Consider the following 22,336-nt stretch of genomic DNA (forward strand, 5'->3'; position numbering starts at 1 on the left):
GCAAGAATTACCGCTCCAAACTCTTGGTTTAGGGTGAAACTTGCCTAAGCGACTGTTTATTCTCACCATCGCAAACTTAGGATCTGCTGTTTCAGTCAAGGAGCTTTAAGTCGAAGCCCTTGCCGGTCAGTCCCCGGGGTGCTTCTCTGCAGGGAGCTTCGAGCTGGGGCTCATGCCCAGAAGCAGATGGGCTTCACCGCAGCTGCAGGGCTGGCCTTCCTGCTGTGCCAGGTGAGCGGTGAGTTATCCTCGCTCCTCCACGGTGAGGGCCATACTTGCTTAGATTTGCACCACTACGCACCAGCCACACCCGGGTTGGGGGTGGGCAAGCCAGTGTCAGGGCCAGCCAGGCTGCCCCCAGCTGGCTCCCTGCTCTCCGTCTTCCTTGGACCTGCTCCTGGGGGGTGGGGCAGAGGAAGACCCTGTCATGGCCCTCGATGTGGAGACCCCAGAGGAGGCTGATGCAAGGAGGACAAAGTGTTGATCCCACAGCCCCTCCCCGCCAAGCCCCGACTGTCCCTCAGCCACACTCTCTACTCTGTCCGGGGGAGGCACCAACTCCCCACTGTGCCAGCCTCTCGTCACGTCCTGCCCTGCCCTCTGCTCTTACGTTAAACCCTAGTCATTGCTCTTCAGACGTGTCGTCGTCTGCTGCTGGAGTCTGACCATACAGCCCCCAAGGAAAACTCCTGTAGAGGTAGTAGTGAGGAAACTTTGGGGGGAAGGGAAATTTTGGTCCCTTGTTCTTGACGACACAAGAGCCTGGCCCTTCCCAGGGAGGCCTACTGGTGTCTCCTTTGCGTGCCGCAGCCTGGCAGGGTGCCCTGGGTGATCCCCACACTTCTGCTCACCGTCACAGTGGGTGGCCCCGGGGCAGGCTTCCATGCCTTATGTGGTGTAAAGCCAGGGACTAGTGACCTTGAGCAACCTCGGGGATAGAAAGGCCCAAAGGGACCACTCAATCTAAGCCTCATCATATAGATGGAGAAACTGAGGCCCCAGACAGATGGGCCGAGGCCACAGAGTAAAGCAGGCCTCCTGGCCCCAGGGCGGTGCCCTCTGCCCACCGAATCGCCCATGTCGCTGGTCTGGGCTACTGTGCAGTCATCCTGAATCCTACTGAGACAAACATAAACCCTAATATTATTATTCTTTTCATTGCATTAGGAGTTGAATTGCATCCCCCCAAATCCATATGTTGGAGTCTTTAACTCCCTGTACCTCAGAATGTCACCTGATTTGGACATAGGGTCTTCACAGATGTGATCAAGTTACAATGAGGTCACTGCAGTGGGCCTCAATCAAATATAACTGGTGTCCTTATAAACAAGGGAAATTTGGACAGAAACATGCACAGAGGGAAGTTGAGGTGAAGAGACATGAGCTGAGGAGAGAGGCCTCAGACAGATCCTTCTCTCACGGTCCTCAGAGGAACCAACCCTCATTTCAGACTTCTGGCCTCCAGAACTGTGAGATAATAAACTTCTATTGTTCAAGCCGCGCAGTCACGGGAAACTGATAGACCGTAAGGAAGGTTCTGGTAATGAACTTACAGCACTAGAAGTTTTATTTGTTTTTTAATTTTTTGGCGGGGGTGTGTGTTGGTATTTCAGATATTTTGTGTGCTTTTAATTTTTTAGTTTGTTTTGTTTTTATGGATCCACAAATTGGAATGTATTTATCACTGACCAGAGGTTCAGGAGGAGATGCTGAAGGAAAAGGGTGCCTGGTGCATGCTAGGGGCCGAGGCCCTTTGGGGATGTTGGCTTTGATGTTGCTGGGGTAGAGGTCAGAGAATTGCTGGAGATGTGGGCTTTGGGAGGCCTGGAGTGGACAAGAGAGCCATAGCCCACATCTCCTGCTGTCTTGGTGGTTTTCTGTACCCACTGATGGCAGAGACCTTGGATCCAAAACCCCATGGTGACCCATCTAGGGCACCTCCATCCAGCCAAAGAGATGGAAGGAATGGGCTACTGAGTGATTGCTTGCCCTTTCACGTAGTAACAGGTCAGTGTTGTTCTAATGAAAGGGACTTCACGGGCATTACTGGTGTAGGCGTGATCACACAATATGTATTTTAAACAAAATCACAGACCCCCACTTGGTGAAACTTATTCCAGAGAATTTCAGCATGTTGTTTGATGCCCCGTTGGCCCACCCTGCTCAGTGTGCTTTTGCTCTCACAGCAGCCCTGCCACTGGTGGTTTTCAGTGGAGGCTTAAAAGAAAGCAATTTCTCCTCAGGCCAGAGCTCAGCTTGCTGTAAGATCGCAGGAGGGATTCAGAGACCTCACAACCTTTGGGAAAATGGCCAAATATCTCATTCTGAAGGCTAATACTTAACATTTTGCTACCAGGAAAACATTTCCCATTGAATAGAAACCCCCAGGCAAAGCTTCCAGGCATGATTCACTTCCCCTCCCATGCATGGCAGACCCCCTTGAGTGGCTCTCACAGACCCAAACCAATTAGAGCTTCCCAGGACGAGGAGCCCTGGGTCCACACACGTCCTCAGTAGGTCATCCACAGAGCGAGTGCTGCATCCCTGGGACAGAGAAATTCAGGGAAGGCGAGGGATCACCTAGGGCACTGTTCTCAGGTCCATTGCTCAGTCTATCAGGGATCAACTAGGGCACTGTTCTCAGGTCTATTGCTCAGTCTATCGCTGAATAACAAACCATCCCCAAACTGTCTTAAAACAACCCCATTATTTCTTTTGCTTATGAGTCAGTCTGTAACATGGGTAGTGCTCAGCTGGGGTAGCTTGTCTCTGCTCCACTCCGCTTAGCTTAGGGTGGCTTGCAGGCAGGGCTGGAATCACCCAGGGTTCCCCCTCACGTGACTGTGGTGGGTGCTGGCTGCCAGCCCAGACCCTCTGCTTTCACTGGAACTGTCCACCAGGACACAGACATACAGCCCTGTAGGAGCTGGGCTTGCTTACAACATGGTGGTCAAGGTCATATCACCTTCTGCGTCCTAGCCTCAGAAGTCACCCTACATCCCTCTGCCATGTTCTCTTCATCACAGCAGCCGTGAAGGCCTGTGCAGTTTCAAGGAGAGGGGAAATAGAATCTGAATGGGGGCGGTGGGGTGGATGGCAAGATTCTGGAACAGCATGTAGGGCAGAAATATTGCTGTGGTCATTTGGGGAAAATGTAGGCTGCCACATCATGGCCCAGAGGTCACACCAGAGAGTCTGGGTCAAGGGGGCAGGTGCCCGATACGATTCACCGTCAGGAGTTAGGGACACAGTGCAAAAAATGCCTCCCTACTGCCGCTGAAGTGAGTCTGAGTCCATACTCCACAGGCCACACCTGTGTTCCCCTTTGGCCCCGTGGGCCCATCAGCCCAAAGACCATTTGTAATCTTCTCTCAAGGCTCCTCAGCTTCGGCCATCTGTGATGCCAGGACTCTCCAATCTACGGAATGAGTCATCGGTGGAATCTCCTTCAGCAAATGACCAACACAAAGGGAGGATGTGTCATGCCTGGGGCGTTTTATGAATCTTGTTGCTTCCCCCCCGGCAAGCTGTGATTCCATCAGTAATGACACAGCCAGCACGAGGTGATGCTGCCAGGGCGGACGCTCTGATCAAGGGCACACGGGAGGGACGTGTGACCCATGCCCGGGCTGCCTCTTCCCACCTGCCTCAGGGGGACCCTGGGTGGCCGGCTCCTCCCAGCCAGGGTATTTGGGTGGGGTAGGGCTGCAGCCTCACCAAGCCTGCACTCTATACCTGTGACACTTTTGTGAGTGACAGAATGCCCTGAGCCAGGCTCCCCTGGACCCCAACACGAGGGGGCCGCTGGCCGGGTGCAGGGACAGCTGTTTGCACACAAGGACCCAGACCCACTCCCTGCTCTTCCACTGCCTGGTGTGGGCCAGTGTTCACCGGCTCACCTGAGGCCTCCTTCCTCACCTGGCGCACAGGTGACACCCACCTCGCAGCAATATATGTCAAAGGGCTCAGCCGGAAGCACCGACTCCAGTCTTGTCTAAGCCTGAAGGCTGAAGGCCTCCACCCCACTGGCCTGCGGTGACCCTCCACTGTCCACATGCGCCCAGCACCCGGCAGCCCTGGATGTGCCCGTCTGCCTGCCGGCCGCCCCACACCCACCCCGGACCTCTCCTCTCTTGGCTTCCCGGACACAGCCCCTCCTCTTGCTCATCCGTGTGCCTTCCTCGGCTCCATTTCTAAACATGGATGTGTTCGCAAAGGATGCCCACCCTGGGCCGTCAGCTTACCCCACACTCACTCCTGGATGAGCGACCTCACCAGCCCACCCCGCCCCCAACGCTCCCCTCCAACCCGCCTCTGCTCCCTCAGCCTCTCCTCCCCCTTGAAGTCCACTTACTGAGCTGCCTGCCCTCCATGGCCTCCAGTGGGCAACTCAGGTTTAATGCATCGAAAACAAACTTTTTTTTTTTTGGCCACACCGCGCAGCTGGCGGGATCTTAGTTCCCCGACCAGGGATTGAACCCGGGTCCTCGTCAGTGAAAACGCAGAGTCCTAACCACTGGACCGCCAGGGAACTCCCCAAAACAAACTCTTAATTTCTGCTTTTCCCACCCCCAAATCTTGCTTCTCTTTCAGTTTTTCCCATCTTAGTAAAAGGTGCCATATTCACTCAGTTTCTCAGGACAGAGACCAAAGAGCTCACGAGTGATTCCCTTCTGGCTTTTTTTTTTTTTTTTTTTTTTTTTTTTTGCGGTACGCGGGCCTCTCACTGCTGTGGCCTCTCCCGTTGCGGAGCACAGGCTCCGGACGCGCAGGCTCAGCGGCCATGGCTCACGGGCCCAGCCGCTCCGTGGCATATGGGATCTTCCCGGACCGGGGCACGAACCCGTGTCCCCTGCATCGGCAGGCGGACTCTCAACCACTGCACCACCAGGGAAGCCCCCTTCTGGCTTTTATACCGTGAATCTGATCCAGTAGCATGTTCTGCTGGTTCTCCAGAGCACATTCAGAATCTCACCCACCTGTGTTGGTCATGGCCACCTTGGTCCAAGTTGCTGTCCTCCCCAGGCCGTTGCAGTGGCCTCCTGTGGGGCTCCCACCTTTGTCCTCAACCTCTTCTGTCCTCCTCACAGCCCCAGAGTGATGCTGGGAAAAAAACAAGGCCCATCACACGGAGGAGGCAGCTGAGGCCCCAACCCAGCTGGGGCGATATCCCAGCAGCTGTACCAGTTTGCCTGCCCCTGAGTCTGCAGCCTACAAGATGAGTGGTCCAGAGCCTGCTCAGATGGGTGGGTGCTTCCCCCCCTGAGCTCACCCCATCTTCCTGGCCTCAGCGTCCCCCACCTCCCGTTCTCCCTCCTGCTCACTCCACTTGGCCTCCTCCAGCCTGCTGTGCTTGTCCTTAAATACAGCATGCCTGTTGGTACTCGGGCCTCTGCACTGGCTGGCTGCTCTATCTGGGAGGTGCTGGTGCCACATGCCCTTGACCTCTCCCTACTTTGCCCAGATGTCTGCTCAGATGTTCCTCAGTGGCTACGCGCTATGAAGCAGTACTCCCACGCTCTCCCCGCTCCACTTTGCTTTCCTTAGAACCCTGTTATATTTGCATTGTTGTATTTCTTTGCATGCTCATTTGCACGTGTGTGTGTGTGTGTGTGTGTGTGTGTGTGTGGTTTTACACCATAATGTAAGCTTCCAAGAACAGGGAGTTTGCTCTTCTGTGTCCCTGGTGCCTAGAACAATGCTTGGAACACAGTAGAGGCTAAAGAAATCGCTGTTGATTAAATAAATGAGATGATGATGCACCCACATCAGGACATGTGGCTTCCCTGGGTCTTCCCAATAGCTGTGCGCTATTCCATTATGTGGATGCGCCCAAGTTTAATTAACTGGCTGCCTACTTGAGGACATTGAGTGTTTTTATTCTTTTGCTATAATAAACAAAGTTGCATTGCACATCTTTGTATACCTATCTTTACATTCATGTGTGAATATAGTGAAAAATCCGTAATTCCAGGCTCTGGACTTGCTGGGTCAAGGAGTATGTGCGTTTAAAGCTTTGAGAGATGGTGCTAAACTGTCCCCCAAGAGTATTTTTAACAAATTATGATTTTTAAAATATTTGAAAACACCTATTTAATGAAATTAGCATCACTCCCTTATAAAGCCCTGGAGACTCTGAGATCAGGCTCAGGGACCGAGTGTCATTTCACAAGGGTGAGGCTGTCTCAGAGAAGGCGTGAGGTCTATGATTTCTTGACTGTGGTAACCAGGATGGCTCCAGCACTGGGGTCTCACACCCCAGCCTCTTTCACTCTTACAGAAATCAACCTTCAGTGCCTGTCACTGGATCACTTTGTAACACAGGAAAATAAAAGGACAGTCACTGAGGGTGGCTGTTTTCCTGCATCGTAAAGAACTTCTTGAAGTTTACCAGCACCAACCCAACAAGCATCTATTCAGTGCCGGCTATGTGCTGTGACGGTGTGGGTGGTGAGGATACAGCCTGCAACAACATAGAAAAGCCCTGCCCTCAAAGAGCTTGCATTTTCACTTGAGGAAACAGACAATGAACAGAATGGTAAGTCGGATGAGAAGAAATACTATGAGAAAACCAGCAGGAACAGTGTGGTCGCCAGTTTCAGAAGTGGCTTCAGGCGTTCACACCTCCAGGTGCTCACACTCTTGTGCAATCCCCTCCCTCTGAGTGTGGGCTGGACATGGACCTTGCTTTTCATGAACAGGAAAGGCAGAGTGATGGGCTGGCACTTCCAAGACTCAGTTACAGATGACCGTGAGTCTGTCTTATTGGCATGCCACCCCATTCCTCCTTGCTCACTTTGATGTTTCGAGCGGCACCAGGTGGGCCCATGTGCAAGGGACTGAGGGCAGCCCAAGAGGAGCTTATTTCTGCCCACAGCCTCATGAGACAGCCTGATGCAGATCCAGCCCTGAGAGGACCGCAGCCTAGCCAACACTTTGACTGAAGTTATGAGAGACCCAGAGGAACAGCTAAGCCACACCCAGATTCCTGACCCGTAGAACCTGTGAGATAAATGTACAAATGTTGTCTTAAGCCTCTACATTTTAGGCTAATTTGTCACTCAGCAGTAGCTAACTCATACAAAGAGGAGTAGAGAGTGCCAGGGTAGGGGGTGCAGTTTAAAATAGAGTGGGAGGGGAGGAGTTATTTGAGAAGACTTGAAGAAGGAAGAGACTGAGTCCCAGGATCCCACGGGCAGAGTTAGATTCGGAACAGGAATTGGTGGGAGCTCAGGAGACAAAGGTGGCTGGAACAGAGCGAGAGGGGCGAGAGGCAGGGGCAGGGCAGGGAGGGTGGAGGGATGTCACACTAGCATTTGACCTTCAACTCTGAACTTGGGGAAAGGGAGCCTTTAAGACTTTGAGCAGATGAACATTTTAACAGGGTCCAGGCAGGTGATAAGTGTTAGGGAAGGTGGGGGGCAGCAGCAGGGAGATGGCCAGAGGTGTCAGATCCTGGGTTTACTTGAAAGGTGACCGCAGGATTAGACGTGGGGTGTGAGGGAGGCGTTCCTGCATCTAAAGGCAGGTGGTGGTGGGCAGGTTTGGGGAGACCTGGAGGTCGGGGTTCACAGGCCCCAGATGCCCGTCCGACCTTGAGGCGGAGGGTTGAGGAGGCGGTTAGGCCAGGCAGTGTGTAGAGTGTTTGTAGCCACGGGACAGGCATGAGTGTGGGGAGAGGTGAGGAGAGGACCGAGGGGTGGGGAGGCCAGGGCAGGGAGTCTGCAACGCAGCTGAGGACAGGGTGGGGCAGCAGGACCGGAGCGCTGAGTGACCACAAGGTGAGGCTGAGTGCTGACTTAGCAACCTGACGGTCTGAGTCCAACAGAGGGATATCTGAAAGATGGGCAAACAACAGTACATTCGGACCTGATGGGAATGATCGAGCTGGAGAGGGAAACACCCAGGACACAGCAGGGAGGGAGGCGGCTGGAACCAGGCCCGAGAGAGGGAGAGAGAAACATCCCTGGGAGCCAGTCGGGAAATCAGAGCGTCTGGTCCTCAGGAAGTTCCAGAGGACACAGGTGCCCCTGCAGCACACGCCCGGCCCCTGACTTCCCGCGGCTGACAAGTGACCCTGGGGGTGATGGAGTGAGCTGGAGCCGAGCTGGGCGACTGCCCTCGGAATTTCCTGACCTGGATGAGGTTCAGCCTTTAATCTCATATTGCATCTACAGCCTTGTCTCCTGTGGCGTGTGAGAAACTGGGGGGAAAAAAAGGGCTCCTAAGCTTTGCAGCCAACCCAAGACACATTTGACTGAGCTCTAAGGTGCTGGGGACAGGACAGACACTCTGGGGGCCTGAGCTGAGGGTGCAGTCAGGGGTCCGAGCGTGCTGGGCTGCAAGACCAGGCCCAGGTCCAGGTGCCCGCTGTGGGGCTGGCCTTCTTAAGCCTCGGTTTCTTCATCTGGCCAATGGAGTGACTGAGAACACCGCCTCACAGGCTGCGTGAGCAGGAGCCCTTGGGGGGCAGTGACTCTGTGTAGTTCTGGGAGAGTGACCAAGGTGGCACCAGCAGGTGGGGAGAGTGCCCTGGAGAGTCAAAGTATTGCTCTGCCTGGGGGCCAAAATCACCCTGAAAGTATAAACTTGCCACTGAATTGAGGAAAAACCCCTTGTTTGATACAGCATCTGTTTCCCTTCCTCTTCATCTGGGCCTAGGAGGATTTGGTGCCTCTCCATGGCCAAGAAAGCAGGTAGTAAGATCAGGACCCGAGGGCTGGATGTCTTGACAAATGGAATTTTTCTTCTTTTCTGGCCTCTTGGGAGAGATATTATTTCCTCCATTGATGCAGATGTGTTCAAAGTGCACTTCCCACAAACTCAGAAATATCGAACTGCCTTTCCGCTGAGGCCTGGGACTGTGGCCATGGCCCTCCTGCTGAAGGTGGCCCGTGCCTGGCCACAGAGCCAGCACCTGGCACTGGGACAGAGCCCAGGTGCCATGATGTGTGAGCCAGGGGAACCTGCAGAAGGTGTGCAGAGGAGAGCAACCCCAGGAAGCATCTGATGCACCCCCTTTGCTTTGCAGAACTGGGGCCCAGAGAAGGCACTGAGTTGCCCGGGGCACGCAGGGAGTCCTGGGCGCCCAGCCTGCTTCTCCTCCCCCGGCCATCTCGGACCAGGCTTTTTCTGGGAAGCAGCAAGGAGGCCTCAGCCAGGAGTTGGTCTTCAGCCAGGAGTTTGGGTTTCAGCCAGGAGTTGATATTTGTTAAAAGAGATGGAAAAGGTGAAGCTGTTATCAAGAAACAGTATCTGGGGTCTGAGTTCACTGCAGGGTCTCAGGAACTAGATACCATCAGCCTGGCCTGCCCAGCGGACATGAAGGGAAGCTGCGGCGGTCACACATGGGAGCCGCCTCCTCCCTGGCTGGCCTGCCCAGTGCTCCCAATAGCCCAGAAGATGGAAAGCAGGTTAACAGTCCAGGAGGAAAGGAGTAGAGGTGCCCTTGCTGCCAAGGGCTGGGTCTAGAAAGACTGCTTCTGGCTCCCTCACTGTCCTGGAGCTGGCAGCAATGGCCATTTCTGGCAGAGAGGTGCCTGGCTTTGGAAGTTGGAACTGGGGGCTTTGGAAGCCCTGGCTCCTGCTCTGCAAGGCTCTCAGCCCCCAAGAAAATTCTAAGTCCCCAGGAAAATGTGAGCTCTCAGCTGGTCCCCATAGCTGGACCGTTTGCCTCTTGTTTCACAGCGGGTGGGCCTCTATTTAGGTGGACCCCAAGAGCAGGAGAAAATGTTTGGTGAACCTCACCACCCACTTCCAATTCACTAATCATGGTCACACAGATTTTTCTTTCATGGGATAAAGAAAATAATGGCAGGCTCTGCAAGGTCATTCCCAACCTCCTCTCCCTTGTGATCTGCACTGTTGAGGCTGAAAAGCTAACTATATTCCCAGCCTGTCTTGAACTAAGTGTGGTCAAATATCATTGTTCTGGTAAATGAGATATGATTGGCAGTCAGCTGGGGGATTCTGGGAAGGCTTGTTTTCTTGATAAAAGAGCCATATGTGGCGGGTATTTCCAGTTTTCTCTCCATTTCTCTACTTCCTGCCTTGCAGGTGATGTGATGTCAGGAGTTGAGGCAGCCATAATGTAACACTGAGGCAGAATGCATGAAAAAGAGGCAAAGCACTTGCGGAGACAGGCCCGGATATGGCTGAGCTGCTGAACCCAGGCCAGCAGCTTTCAACTTGCAGCACTCTTGTACACTGAGGTAAAACGAAACCTTATTAGTTTAAGCTGTTGTGTTTGGAATTTCTGCAGCTGCAAGCATTGCTGGCTAATGCACACCACTGTAACTATCAGCCAGCATCACATGTGACAGTGAAACCCTAGCTGCATTCCCATCGCATTTTGAGACAAGGGTGTGTCCACTGTAACCACTAGGTATGATAATACAAATAACATTTTTGAGTGTTCATTACATGCTAGCAACTATCCTAAGCACTTGGCATATTGGCTCATCTGATCTTCCAGTAACCCGAGGGGGAACATTCTACAGGTGTCAAGGCACAGAGAGGTTGAGGGAACTTGCCCAAGTTGGTAAGCCGTGAGCCAAGATGTGAATGCAGAAAGTCTGGCTCTAGGATCCATCCTCACAATCACAGATGGTACTCACCATGTATCTCCACGATCAGGAGGCAGGGAAGAACAGCACAGCCCTGATGAGGCGTCTTGTCCTGAGCTTCACGGCCACCTCATTCCCTCCCTCCACGCACTGCTCTGGGGAAGCCAGCTACCTGCCAAAGGAGGGTGGAGAGCCAGGATCAGAGCTGGGGAGGTGCCATCTAAAATGTTTGAGAGGGACTTCCCTGGTGGCGCAGTGGTTAAGAATCCACCTGCCAATGCAGGGGACATGGGTTCGAGCCTTGGTCCGGGAAGATCCCACATGCTGCGGAGCAACTGAGCCCGTGCGCCACAACTACTGAGCCTGCGCTCTAGAGCTCGTGAGCCACAACTACTGAGCCCGTGTGCCACAACTACTGAAGCCCACGTGCCTAGAGCCTGTGCTCCGCAACAAGAGAAGCCACTGCAACGAGAAGCCCGCGCATCGCAATTAAGAGTGGTCCCCGCTCGCTGCAACTTGAGAAAGCCCGCGCGCAGCAACCGAGACCCAACGCAGCCAAAAAATAAATAAATAAATTTATTTTTTTTTAAAGTTTTAAAAAAATTAAAAAAATAAAATGTTTGAGAGCCTCAGCCTAGGGGAGCCTGTGGGGCTTCCTCACAGAGAACAGAGACTTTGGGCTAAGGCCCCTCCTCTGCTCCAGGGCATGTATGAGCGAACACTGCCAAGATTTTCTCTTCCTTCTTCCGTTTCCAAAGCTGATTGACCTCACTTCTGATGAACATCATTTTCTTTATTTAAAAAATTTTTTTAAAATAAATTTATTTATCTATTTTTGGCTGTGTTGGGTCTTTATTGCTGCGCGCGGGCTTTCTCTAGCTGCCGCGAGCGGGGGCTACTCTTCGTTGCAGTGCACAGGCTTCTCATTGCGGTGCTTCTCTTATTGTGGAGCACGGGCTCTAGGTACGTGGGCTTTAGTAGTTGTGGCTCGTGGGCTCTAGAGAGCAGGCTCAGTAGCTGTGGTGCACAAGCTTAGTTGCTCCGCGGTATGTGGGATCTTCCCAGACCAGGGCTCGAACCCGTGTCCCCTGCACTGGCAGGCCGATTCTTAACCACTGCGCCACCAGGGAAGCCCCTTCTTTATTTTTAAAGCTACTTGAGTATTCAGTAATGCTGTAGAGTCTTATAGCTGGGGAGCTGGCTGTCTCTTCTTCACCTACTATCACTTAAAGCTTTTTTTTTTATTGTGAAAGTAATACGTGGCTGCTATAAAACCTTCAGATAGTTCACAAGTGTGTGAAATGAAAAGTATAATTTTCTGCTCCCATGTTTTCAACTTCCACAACCTTCCCCCACAATTCAGAGGGATAACATCGCCTAGGAGGTTAGAGGGTGTCCTTTCAGTTTCCCCTACACAAACAGACTCACCTATGTAAGAGGCACACATCTGATCTTAATTTTTTTAAAAAATCAGTCTATACATGGCATTCTGTAAGTTGCTTCTTCTCTGAAAATAATTCATCGACTTAAATTTGGTTCATTGATTTCAGTGTATGCTGGGTGTTCTTTAGGAAGGAGTACTGCAATTTCCTTAGTTAACTTTGAGTCCATGGACACTGGTCGTTTCTGATGTGTTGCTTTTGTGTACTTGTGTTCTAGTTTGGGTTGAAGAGACTCCTACAAGTGGCACGGCTGTGTCCATGTGCACGCCTATCACCATCTGACAGGTAGGGCCAAATGCCTTTCCTCACTGCTTCTCTAGTCACTCTCTCACTGACTGGGGACAAGTGTGTTCCTCAGCCATGCCTCACTAATCCTGGATACTTTCAGTCTTTAAAAATGTTGCAAACACCCCAGTCACAACATCCAGTACCCAAACCTTGGTTTCTAAATCCAGTCTCCACTAAAAGGAACGAGGGACCAAGGCTCCTTGGAGAAATGACTGATTCCAGGGCTGGGACAGGGAACTTAAAAATGGGCTTAGGATAGCTTGTTGTGACAGAAAGTAAGGAAGTAATCAAACTATGATGGGGACGTGTCAAGGGGACACAGGAGACAACTTGAAGGGGCTCCCATTGACCCAATCAGGACATTTTGAGCATTAAAATAAGTATCAATAATTACAGTGATGAATTATAACCACTAGAATTAAGACTCCATGCATCTATAACAGGATTAAATAAGTAAATAGAAAAGCAAAAGCTAGTCTTTGTAGTAGAACGTCAGCTAATAAACGGAGATGGAATTTAGGAAAATTATCATTTGGCAACAATTGTAATAATAATTGATCAGACAAGGGTCATCAGCAGATGCTAAATTTGTGGGTGAACGTTTGAGCAGCAAGAGTGGAATCACTGGACTTGTTTATTACAAAAGGAAAAGTAGTAACTTGGGGCCTTCCCAGGGCAGACCAGGGTCTGGGGAGATAAAGTCGTGGCAGCCCTTATGCAGTGGGGTGTGGGTGTGGGAGTGGGGGTGGTCAGTGTTCCAGCTGCACATCCGCCCCATGCATGATCCTGAAAGCTTCTCAGGGGGAGCCCAGCAGCCCCCACTGATGGCCACCCCTCTCCTCTCTCTCACTCCTGCCTCCTGCCCTCGCCTTCCAAACCAGCTACCCACCCCATGTCCCTGTCTCAGGCCAGGCTTTGGGGGACTGAGGCAACATGCTTGGTGGGCTCCAGGGGCCCCAGGGAGGCCATGCGTCTTGGGAGACCAGTCAGGAGCGATTGCTGTGGTCTAGTTGAGGGCCAGTATGGGTGGGACCCCTGGGTGGGGTGGGAGGGTTTGCTCATGGAGGGTGGGGGACAACAGCAGAGTCACTGTGGCTTCGCCCCCAGGCTTTTGAATGGAGCACTGGGAAGGACGAGGTTGCCACCCGCTGCCCTGGAGGAGAGGCCTGGGCCGAGCAGTGTGAGTGCCAGGGACGGAGCAGGAGTTGCTACAAGTCACCCTGGAGGTGCCTTTCAGAGAATCAGAGCGATCTTCGTGGGTGGCATCAGTGCACAGATGCACGAAGCCAGGGCCTGGATGAGCTCACCGAGGAGGGAGTAGGGAGAGAGAAGACGACCAAGAACAGAGGCTCCCGGGACATTCCGAAGTCCACACGTCAGGATGAGAGGGCGGAGCCGGCCAGGGGACCAGCGGGGGTGGGTGGCAGGTGAGGTGAGACTCCAGGGCCATCTGTGTGGGCCGGGATTCTGCTTTGGCCACCCGCTGCTGCTCCGTGGGTCCCGGCCAGGGAGGAAAGCGCTTCCAGGAGGGAGTGACTCACCGCATCAAGGGCCGCCAGCAACGTGGAGGTCGCAACGGGCCTGGATGTGAGCACATCCCTCAGACGTCCTGAGATCCAGAGAGGGGTGGCCAGCTCCTTCATGGGCCGTTGCATCTCTGACATGTCATTAGCACTCAGGGCAGGAGGACAACTGACCTTTTTTTCTTTATGTTTTTTTAATTTCTCAATTCCCCACTTTGAATAGATGTTATTTTTTTGTAAGGAAAAAAACATGAATTTTACTTTATTTAAATGTAAGTTAGGTTCCAGAGATGTTCTGGATCCCATAGGCATGGTGGTGGGCTGGTGAGAGCCTCACGGCTCCCGCATGGGTCTGGGGACTTCACACCCAGGTGAGGGCAGGTCACCTGGGCTTTGGTTCAGTGGGGCTGGACTTCTGGGTGATCCTGAGAAGCATCCACTGCAGAGAACCAGACCCCCGTTTCAGACCGACTGTGGGGCCTTGGGGAGTCCCTTGGCTCCTCTCTGGCTGTTCCTGCCTCTGTCCATGAGGGCGGAAGTGTGGCCTCTGCACACCGGGCTGGCACGAGGCAGAGGCGTGTCGTCGCCTGTCATTCTGTTCACCTGCCGTGACCTTCCTAAGAAGGCATGCGTGGAGGTCATCATCTCCCAGCTCCAAGGCCGGCTCAGAAGGACCGTTTGGCAGCCATGACGAGTTTTCATGGTTAACGTGGATTTATTCAGCATTCACCTGTCACACAGTCACTGAGCGCCCACCGTGTGCCGTCCACTGTTCTGGTCGCTGGGTATGTAGGAGTTAACAGGAGATGCGGGCAGAGTGAGATCAGGGACAGTGGGATGGCCGTGACCGTGGACATGACAGGCAGAGGCAGGCCTGGGGCCCAGAGCTGAGCTGGTGCGGCAGTCCGATCTGTTGATAACTGGGCGTGGCCAGGCCCGAGAGCCCCCTGGCAGAAGCATCGCCACACCGGGTGAGGCATCTGAGGACTGGAGAGGGAAGGGCTGCCCAGGCCTGTGAGTGGTGCCCTTCTCCCAGGGCCTAGGCCCACTCTCCCTCACCCTAACTGCCTATTCCATGCCCCTGGCCCCATCAACGCCTGCCACCTCCCAGGAAAGGTGACCTCGGTCTGTACCACAGGGACAGGTCACAGGCAATAGCTCCTCCACAGGACAGGCCACACTGAGTCATTTACAAACACAGTTTTAAAGGTCAGTGCAAGTCATAGGACATCACCAAACCCGTCCAAAACCAATGTGGTAAAGCAGAAAACCAAAACCAAAAGTCCGCTGATGAGCTACCGTGAGTAGCTTTCTCTGGACACTGGGACCTGGGTGATTTCTATGGTGATGCTTCTTTGGGGCCTTGGACCCCTGGAAAAGTGGGAGTCAGCCCTGCAGTTCTTCTCATAGCATCTCCATCAACTGCCCTTTCAGGCCAAGTCTCCAGGCTGAGAACCCTCTCATTGCTTTGTTGTTTTTGCCTGTCTTTTCCAAACTGTGCACACAGAGTGAGTTACTTTTAGAACTGAAAAGCCAATACTTTCATTAAAATGTAAAAGAAAGTTTACAGTTGACTTTTAAAAACAATAGAAGCAGCTCTGGCTAAGCCTGGGTTGGGTGAAGTGTGTGCCCGAGGGTCCTTCTGGCCAGCGCCTGACCCGCTGCCGGAGCCTCGGGGTATTTGGCAGGACAAATAGGCAAGTGGCTGCCGATTCCCGGGGTCTCTTGGTTTGGGCTTGTAATCTTCTTGGCCTCTGGGTCTCCTCCTGTTCCTGGCCCCTCCCATTTTTCTTCTTCCAACATGACCAAAAGAAATACAACCTCCCACTTCAGTGGGGAAAAAAATTCATCTAAGTAACCTTTTAATAAAAACAGAGGCTCTCGCTTGATCACAAAATCAATTGGTCGGTGGAGAATTTTATTAGTCAATCATGTAAGTAATTAAAAATATTGATTGATGGGAGCGCCTGTGGCTGAGAGCTGCTGCTTCACCCCAGCAATATGGGGCAGCGGCTGGCACAGGGGCACTGGGAAGTGATCTACAGTGGGGGCTCTTACATCATTTTCTAGTGCGCCTCTTCCAAGGTCAACTCGGGACACATTAGACAAGGGACTCAGCTGATCTTGGAACCTCCATTTTCTCACATGAAAAATAACAGGGCTGACCGCATGGGATTCTCTTGTGGATTAAATGAGACAGAGTGTGAATGGTGAGTGGCCCAGCCTCTGGTTCATGACAGGTGGGGAATTCTGGGCTCCAAGTCTAGCCTGGTCCTGGGGCCGTGGGCTAAGAGGGACAGAACAGTCACTGGGGCCCTGTCTCCTGAGTCAGGCTGCACCAGGCAAGGGCTCTCCCAGGTTCATCTGACCAGAGGTGGACCAGGTGATGTGGGCACTCAGCCTCCCATGCTCAGCACCCACCTCGAGTTCAACGGGAGAGGAAACAGACTCCCTCTTGGCGGATAGTGGCAAGGTTCTGAGAGAGTGTGGAACTAGAAATACTTTCGTGGCCATTTTTGGAAAATTTCACCTGCTGCACAGGACCGCCTCTTCCAGAGGCCCAAGGATGGGGTCCTCCGTCATGAGAAGCGCCCGCCTTGGCACCCACTTCAGAGGCATAATGAGAGGGGAACGAACCTCCACTGACTGAGTGCCCTGCCCCGTGCCCGGCACCAAGCGAATTATCCTACTGTCTCCTCTTCATGGCACGTGAGGTGGAAATGACTTCCCCACTCCGCAGATGAGGAATGGGGATCTGGGAGGCTCCGTGACTTACTGGTCCAAGGTCCCCCTGCCGGCACGCAGGAGTAGAGCTGGGATTCTAGCCCGGCCCACAGGGCTCTAGAGTCTGCACCCCTCTCCCCGTGCCTCTGGTCCAGAGGCCTTGCCTTGGCCGGGGGGCTGACCACTGGCTTTGGTCCTGGCTCCTTGCCCACCTGCTCAGTCTTGGCAGCCTTGCCTGTGGTGGGCTCAACCTCCCTGAGCAGTGACAGGAGGTGTGAGTGTCTGCAATGAGGCCACAGGGCCAGGTGGCCCACCTTCACTGCCCTGAAAATGACCTCCTGGCCCTCTGAGCAGCTCCAGCCTGCCCACCAGAGGCCGGCCTCACAGTCCTGAGCCGCTGCCGACTTGCCGGCTCTCCGTGCACGTGGCTCTTGCCTGGACACAATGCACAGGGGTCGTGTGAACCCGCATGGGCCCAGCACCCTGACAACCTTCCTTGACTGTGGTGATAGCCTGGGCCCAGTCCGTCCCCGCCCTGTGAGTGGCTGCAGCTGGACCTGCCCCTCAAGGAGTGTGGGCACCTAGGGCCCGCTGTGTGCGGCAGGGTCTCGGGGACCCCCCAGCCCCTAATGGATCCAGCTCCCTGGATGCTGTGTGCGCTGAGGCACTAGCGGCTCCCCCAGCACCCCAACCAGGAGAAGGCCCCAGTATGTTCAGGCTCTGGTGTTAAGTTTCTTCCCCCATTCTGGGCCTCCCTGTCCCCCTGTCCAGTGGATGCAGTGAGGCCCAGCTCACCTTGGGAGGTCCCTCAGTATCAGACCCCCGGGTGCCTTCCCTAACACAGAGATGGACGGAGGAAAGATGGGGCTCCAGGAAGGGGACCCCTGTAGGGGGAGGGGAGGAAGGAAGAGACCCTGAGCCTGAGTCGTCTGCTGTCAGCCCCTCCCCCATCCTTTTGCCCACAGGGCACAGGCCAGCCCTGCCTGAGGGTCCTCAGGAGGGAGCCCAGTCTGATGGGAGCCCAGTTCCTCAGGGCCACCTGAGACAGTCACCCCACACCAGGCCCAGGGTCCCCCCGCCCCTTCCTCCCCAGGAACCCTGCAAGCCTTACCTCTCTGGGCCCTAAATACTTGCCCCGCCAGGAAGGATTCCGAGCTTCCTTCCTGGCGCACAATTTTTCAAAGCCACCTCAAGCAGCGGGCCCTGGAGGTGCTTGTACGCAGGCTGCTCATCCTCTGTAAAACCTGGCTATTTGTTTAGACTAGCTGACATTTCCATGGTCTTTTATTACAGAAAATATCCTGGGGAGAAGGCAGGATGTTTGCACAGAGCTTACACCCTCCGCCTCTTGTCCCCAGGGCCCCCAGGAGCGGCTGGGCCTGCACACCTTGAGTGGGCAGCGAGGCAACAGGGGTGCCGGCCTCTCCCCCGGCCTTCTTTCCTGAGAAGGAGGGGTGGTAGGCAGCCCCCCCGGCCCCCAGGCACAGGGACCCTCCAGGTCTCTGCCTGGCCCTGTGCTGTGCTCTGAGGGGCAGGACAGACAGGCCACGTAAGACCACGGCTTCCTCCTCCGTGGGGCAGTGGTTCAGTGACTGTCACCCAGCTCCATCGGCTGTGCCCTGCCGTAGCCTGTCTTGGGCTTCGGTGTGCTGTACCTTTTCCTCTCCTTTGTGTCTTTGTTGTCAGCGTCTGCCAGGGGCCCTGGTAGCCAAAGGGGTGGGTTGGCTGCTGGCGAACTCCATTGTGAGCTAACAGTCCTAATTATTCTCCAGGATCCATCTCAAGGACTATCTCCCGAGGCCTCCCCAGCCTGGCGCACCTGTGGCCTGAGGAACAGTCTTCTCCCTCAGCCCTCACCCAGGCACTTCGGACGTGACTGCGCTCGGGTCTTGCGTCCTCCCCAGCACTAGGCCGCGGTGTCAGTCACACTCACCGGGGTGTGGGTCCCAGCCCTGCCCCTGACTGGCTGTGCCCTCATGCGCTGTTGCCGTGTGGAAAGCCCTAGGGTGCTTACCGTACCTACATGCTTGACCCTCCGCAGGGCAGCATCCTAGGGGTCCCCGTGTTCCCCGCTATGCCTGGAATGCAGTCTAGGTACGAGGTCCTGGAACCCGAGCTGGTAAGCAGTGGGAACATCGTCACTTTCCGAGGCTGTGTTCCTACCTTCATGTCCTGGAGAGGAGAAAAGAAGGGCCGGCTCAGCACCGTCATCCCGCAACGCCTGGCAGGGAGGGCCAAAGCCCAGGGCTGGTTTGGCCTTAATTAAATCACCCACGGGCCCAACTCATCGAGATAAATTGCTTTCACTCCTGTGGACCCATTTTGGGCAGTATCCTTCCAAGTCTGTGTAAACATCCCCAAGCTCTCCACTCCAGCTCCCACCTGCAAATCACGGGAGGCGTTTCTATTTTAATTGAGATCAGCTGCTGACAATTAGGGATCCTCTGTCTCAGTCACCAGGAAAGGGCTACACGTTTGCCATTAGGAGACTGAGCTGGGCCTGTGGCGGCCCAGGGGCCATGCAGGCTGAGTAGGTGGGATGGGGTGGGGATGCCTCCCTGCTGCAGCCCAGAGCCCACCTGCCCAAGGTGGGGATGAGCCCAACTGCCAGGAAGCTCCCCTGTGGACAAAGTTTTAGTCTTGTCAGCATATGGGGGTGGGGGGCGGAGTCCCAGGTGCTGAGAGCCTGCCTGAGGGGTCAGGCCCGGGCAACTCTGGCATCCTCACAGGAGGGGGGCGGGCGAAGAAAGGGAGGGGACAGCACCACCACCTCTGTCCGAGAGCAGCGCGCAGCCTCTCCCTGGCCTCCCTGCTCCCCTCTGGGCGCCCCCAGCACCTCCCCCTCTCACGCACACATTAGCCAGAGCTAGCTTTCCAAAACGACAGTCCGATCCTGATGCACCCTCATGCGTGTCTCTTAGTAGCTTCCTGTCGCCGGTAGAATAAATTCCGCATTCCTTCCATTGGCCCCCAGGGCCCTTCGTGGCCTCCTGGCCCCTCTCCTTCTTCAGCCACTTCCTTCCCTGGGACTACACTGCCGCCCGTCCTTCTGGCCTCTGGCCCCTGTACTTTTCTTTTGTCGGGTCCCCTTTCTGCTCACCTGTCTGGCTTTATCGCTCTCTTCAGCTTGAGCCCAGCTGTCGCTTCTCCAGAGAGGCCCTCCCCGAGCACTCCCGGCCATTCTGTGTGAATCACGCCTCCCAGCAATCTCTGTCCCCTTAGCCTGTCCGCCCCCTTCTCTGCGCCGGCCCCTCAGCGTCGGCCGGTATCTTCCTTATTGACTTGTTCGCCTTCTCTCTGCTAAGAGAGATGGGGGCTCACCTGTCTGGCCCGGGCACTGAGTGGTCGCGGCTTCAGGCACGTCAATTTCGCCCCCCCTCCGCAGGCTGTCAGCTCATTGAAGGCAGAGGCCGAGTTTCCCGTTGTCATCGACATCGTTCCTCGTGCCTCCAAGCCGGGCACCGTGAGGCCCTTACCTGCGTGGGCTCCGTTCACTGAAGGTCATGGTGCTGGTCTTCTCCCCATTGTACAGATGAGGAAACACTGCCTTGAAGCCCCCATGCCCTGGAGGGGCACTCCCGAGTGAAGAAGCAACAGGGCCCATGCTGGCTGGAAGGCCTGTGCAGCTATGGCTCTGTGGACCCTCAGCCGAGGCCCTGCCCCTGACGAGACGCACCGGGCCCTGCGCCTGGTGGCCCTCCAGCTGTGGCAGACATCTGCAGCAGCTGGGCCTGGCCCGCCGCTCTGCCACATGTGTTCTCATACCTTCCACTGGGGACGTCCCTCACACTGCGATTTCCTGTGATGTAATTTGCTCCCCGGAGCCTGGGGAATGGCCGCCTGTGGGTGGGCGGAGGGTGGGCTCCCCTGCAGGTGTGCGTGTGCATGCACGTGTGCACGTGCGTGTGTGGAGCTGCTCCTCGGGGACCGAGGGGTCTGGGGTGGAGAGACAGCACAGTTTGGACTTCTTGTTAAAGAGAACGTGTCACAGGCTGTCTAAGCATTTTGGAAACTCAGAGGCCCCGCTCCCTGGTGCCCGACCCTGACAAGTGGCTCAGCCTCTCAAGGTTCTCGGAATATTCCTCCATAAAACAGGGTAACAACTCTACCTCATTCTCAGGCTCGCTGTGAGGATGAAAATGCATGACGAGTGCTGAGGGCCACACCCGCCCGGAGAAGGCGCTGGGAGATGTCACTGAGCGGACTGGGGTGGGGCAGGAGGGAGACCTCGGGGTTCAGCCCACTTAGTGGAGGGACCTCAGGGAAGCCGGTAACCTCAGAGGTGACCTCTTCCCCAACTACTCAGGAAGCAGCTGTGAAGGTCCCTGAGGAGACGGGCCCAAGCAGCCCAGCCTGGTGCCAGGAGTTAGAGAGACAGTTACTCTCATGGCTGAAATCTGAGCTCTGTTCAGGCCTCAGCTGCTGGGTGTGGGCATATCTGGGGGAACTGCCTTTTTCCCTGGAACCTCCTGAGATTTTCCAGCCTGGGAAGATGGAGAGCACCAGCTTCAGAACCTGCCCTCCGCTGCAGGGGGTGTGTGCACCATCTCCTCCGTCCAGGCCAAGGGGTTTTGTGGGGCTGCCGGGGCAGGGGCAGGGGAGTAGCTGAGATCACACCCCGACTCCTTGGTCTCTGCAGGGCAGGCCTCTGGAGGCTGTAGGCGGGTCTGCAGGGCACGTCCGCTGGAGGCTCAGGGTCCATGTCGCTCTCCAAGGTGCTCTTCTCCTCCTTCAGCAGCCGGACTTGGCATGCGGGAAGGATGAAAAACAAGAGCTGTCAATCCCAATGTACTATATATAAAATAGATAATAGGGACCTGCTGTAGAGCACAGGGAATTCTACTCAACGCTCTGTAATGGCCTAAACGGGAAAAGAATCTATAAAAAGAGTGGATGTATGTATATGTATAACTGATTCACTTTGCTATACACCTGAAACTAACAAAACATTGTAAATCAACTCTACTCCAATTAAAAAAAAAAACAAAGAAGAAGAAGCAGTAGCGGGAAAGGCTCTCTAGCCACCCAGGGTGGGGGGAGGTCCCTGCACCTCCCAGACCTCAGCTGTTTCATGGGAGTATGGCCTGCCCTGCCTGCTCCCAGGGCCACCGGAGGTCCAAGTGGCAGTGTTGTGTGAAAGGATGGAGGTAATAAAAACGATAGAAACAAGCCAGCAGGTTATGATTTTGCCCTCCATGTCCTTGTTCCGCTGACTCCGCTGGCTCTGGGCTGAGCTGAATGCCTCCTGTGTAATGAGATGATGGACAGTCTATTCCTTTGTGTGCAGCCGACCAGAAACCCAGCTTAGGGTGCCTCAGTCTGTGCCTGGAGGACAGGCCCCAAGCCTTGCGTGGGGGTCTGTGGGTGAGCCTCGCTCTCTCTACCCCGGTTTCTCCTCCTGGGATTTGGGGCACTGGCATGGGGTTGCCTCAGAGCTTTCTTCCTTTCTGAATTGAGCTGTGTTTTTCCTGTGTTCCCTGGGGTCTTTCCAAGATGGCTTTCCCTGAGGCATGGCATGGATTGTTCCAGCTCTCCAGGGGTACATGCCATCTCAGGGGATGGGAGCTGGAGGACACTGAACCCCTGAACCCCATGTTTCCCATGGCCTGGGCACATCCCCCAGAGCATGAGACAGCCCAGCTGCCAAACTGAGGCTACCTGGCTGTGCCCTCTGCTTGGTGGGACTCCTTGAAGGCAGGCCTGGACCATAGACCAGGCACCAGCCTCTGAGCCCTTCCTCCCCCAGCACCGCAGGGCACTGGGCAGAGGCCTTGTGCTTCTCACCATAGCTCTG

The 22,336-nt window shown here is 54.8% G+C and overlaps 1 long non-coding RNA gene across 1 annotated transcript; it reads right to left on the reverse strand.

Annotated features, from left to right (window-relative positions):
* Positions 1–2,517: 2,517 nt before the first annotated feature.
* Positions 2,518–20,244, reverse strand: LOC132439472 (uncharacterized). The gene is made up of 5 exons (XR_009522363.1): positions 19,643–20,244; positions 18,557–18,714; positions 10,617–10,737; positions 4,980–5,103; positions 2,518–2,536 (listed from the first exon to the last, which is right to left on the reverse strand). It is a non-coding gene; the product is annotated as an uncharacterized lncRNA (long non-coding RNA).
* Between the last annotated feature and the right edge of the window lie 2,092 nt (positions 20,245–22,336).

This window comes from Delphinus delphis, chromosome 16 (genome assembly GCF_949987515.2).
Source record: "Delphinus delphis chromosome 16, mDelDel1.2, whole genome shotgun sequence".
Taxonomy (NCBI): Eukaryota; Metazoa; Chordata; class Mammalia; order Artiodactyla; family Delphinidae; genus Delphinus; species Delphinus delphis.